This window comes from Lytechinus variegatus, chromosome 7, assembly GCF_018143015.1.
Source record: "Lytechinus variegatus isolate NC3 chromosome 7, Lvar_3.0, whole genome shotgun sequence".
NCBI classification, from domain to species: domain Eukaryota; kingdom Metazoa; phylum Echinodermata; class Echinoidea; order Temnopleuroida; family Toxopneustidae; genus Lytechinus; species Lytechinus variegatus.
In genome coordinates this window covers 19146428-19149783 of record NC_054746.1, presented here as the reverse complement: position 1 = coordinate 19149783, position 3356 = coordinate 19146428, and positions in this window count along the sequence as shown.

Genomic DNA, 3356 nt, shown 5'->3' with positions numbered 1-3356 from the left:
GACCAGGGAAAAGGACAAAGGAATGTATTATGAATACCTATTGTTTTCTAGTCAGTCTGTTTTCTCCCTGAAGAGTATGTTAAGGCATGGTCACACCGCCCGAGCGTTGTTGGAGCGGTAGGGAAAGAGGGTCGAAAAAATTTGGGGGAAATTTTTTTTTTTAAATAAAAAAAATCGAAATCGAAAATGGTGAACGGTAGTGAGCGGTGATTATTTTTTTTTCTCTCTGCTCCATGACCGCTCCAACAACGCTCGGGCGGTGTGACCAGGCCTTTACTATCAATGACAAAACTAGTGGCATGTCTTTGGCATGCCCAGTGCTACAAGATTTATGGGATAAATGCAGTTCCCAAATTAATTCTCTTGTTCTAATGAGCAAGCAAATTCATTGTATATTTATGAAGAACATGGATATTTCTTCAATTAAATGCATGTACCTGTGTTTGGCCATAATAATAATTGTAGAGCACAAGGGAGCTGTTTCATAAAGCTGTTCATAAGTTATGCATGACCTTACACACAATCGATGACCGGGGGTGGTTCACGAAGATTTGTGTGACCTTGAGTGGAATTTAAATGCCAAGTTGCATGCAGTATAAAAGGCATGACTGCATTGGTTAAATCATGCTGAGATTACATGTGTTCTTGCATGTTAATTGATCAATAAGATTGCACTTTAGGGATCATATGCATATTGGCATTTACATGCAAGTACTACTCTCAATAGACAAATACCCGTCCTGATCCCTGTGTGGCTGACTTGGCACCAAGAACGGGTTTCAGTCAGGGTTATGAAACACCCGCCAGAGGTGTCCTATCTGACAGACTTAACCCTAACTAGGCCAGGCTTTTTTGGCTGTTCTGTGGCGGGGGGGTTGATTCAACCCCTTCCCCCCCCCCCCCCCGGCCATTTTAGGGTTAAGCAATGACTGTAAAATAAAACGTTTTTAATTTATATTCATATTTAGATTCATAACTTTAATGATTGAACAAAACATACCTTGATACTTTGGATGAGTGCCTGTCAGTTGATGTATTTTTTTTAATTGTATTCAATATCTATGATATAAATGTTAATATAAACTTAAGCTATAATTGATTTTTTAATTTTTTTCTTTTACAAGGGAATCATTTGTATATAATCTTTGTCATACAGTGTATATATTTGTACAAAATATTATAAAATAAACAATGACTAATGTGTAATGGATTTGATTACAAGTTTTTGTTTTTGTTTTTGAGAGAGCAATACATCCTTCATTATTAAAAGCCAAGTCCAACTCAACAAGTTGATTTGAATCAATAAAAAAAAAAAAAACAACCATATCAGTCTCCCCCATGAAACAGACTCCAGGACCTAATAACATAAAGCTTAGTTATTGATCGTGTCACTGCTTTTTACAATTGATCATACACAATAATCAATGCAATCAGTTGTAGAAATTGGCCCCATGATCAATTGCTAAGTTTCATGTAGTGGGGCAAAGAAAGACCAAATCTATTGGGTGGGTTTGGAGTTGGTTTTTGTTGGTAAGTGTGAGACTGAAAATCTCATCAAAATAGTTTATTAATTATTCAAGTTATGGCATTTTTGTCTCACCTGCGAAGCAAAGTGAGACTATAGGCGCCGCTTTTCCGACGGCGACGGCGGCGGCGTCAACATCAAATCTTAACCTGAGGTTAAGTTTTTGAAATGATGTCATAACTTAGAAAGTATATGGACCTAGTTAATAAAACTTGGCCATAAGGTTAATCAAGTATTACTGAACATCCTATCAGAGTTTCATGTCACATGACCAAGGTCAAAGGTCATTTAGGGTCAATGAACTTAGACCATGTTGGAGGAATCAACATCGAAATCTTAACCTGAGGTTAAGTTTTTGAAATGTCATCATAACTTAGAAAATATATGGACCTTGTTCATGAAACTTGGACATAAGGTTAATCAAGTATCACTGAACATCCTGCATGAGTTTCACGTCACATGACCAAGGTCAAAGGTCATTTAGGGTCAATGAACTTTGGCCGAATTGGGGATATCTGTTGAATTCCCATCATAACTTTGAAAGTTTATGGATCTGATTCATGAAACTTGGACATAATAGTAATCAAGCATCACTAAAAATTTTGTGCAAGTTTCAGGTCTCATGATTAAGGTCAAAGGTCATTTGGGGTCAATGAACTTTGGCCGAATCGGGGGTATCTGTTGAATTACCATCATAACTTTGAAAGTTTATTGGTCTAGTTCATTAAACTTGGACATTAGAGTAATCAAGTATCACTGAACATCCTGTGCGCGTTTCAGGTCACATGATCAAGGTCAAAGGTCAATGAACTTTGGCCGAATTGGGTGTATCTGTTGAATTACCATCATAACTTTGAAAGTTTATGGATCTGATTCATGAAACTTGTACATAAGAGTAATCAAGTATCACTGAACATCCTGTTCGAGTTTCAGGTCACATGATCAAGGTCAAAGGTCATGTAAGGTCAATGAACTTTGGCCATGTTGGGGTTTTTTGTTGAATAACCATCATATCTCTGTAAGTTTATTGGTCTAGTTCATAAAAAAGGGAAATAAGAGTAACCATGTATCACTGAACATCTTGTGCGAGTTAGAGTAGTATTCAAAGTGAGCACTGCTGCTATATTGAACCGCGTGATGCAGGTGAGACGGCCAGAGGCATTCCACTTGTTCTAACTTTTGCTTGCTTTTCAAACACAACAGTAATGCATTTTGATGAAATTTTCTTTGTTATGCTTGTTTTGATTTCCTCTATTCAACTAAACTGGATTACTATGGTGTATCATCAAGTGGAATCAAATATAAAGTGTTAAAATTTGAAGTGAAGCTTAGCCTGTGAAACACCCCTTAATCACACTACAGAATGCACTTAAATTACTAATCAAGACAACCATGATAAATTCACTTGTATTTCTTTTGGATTTATTAATTTTATTCAACAAATAAATTTAAGTATTCATAAAATAGACAACAAAAAAACAAAGTACAAAAACACTGACAGACCTAAAGTAGTTTCAATTACAACATGATTACCTGTACAGAAAACAGACATCATTGAAAATTATTCAAAGACTAATCAATCTAAAGATTAGTATTTGTGCACTGAGGTCGATTTTCTGGATGCTGGTTTGATTCAAACTCGTGGTGGTTATGGATAGCTAATTGTGACATAAGTCTCTAAAAGTAAAGGGTCATTAACTTATTTGGCAATCCAATCATTCACAACCATGTGAGAATAACTAAATCTTTAACATTAAGGCATGGAAAAATTACTTGATAAAAACAAGAAGCGTACAATGTAAACAACATTTGGCCTTTGTTGGCATGTTAT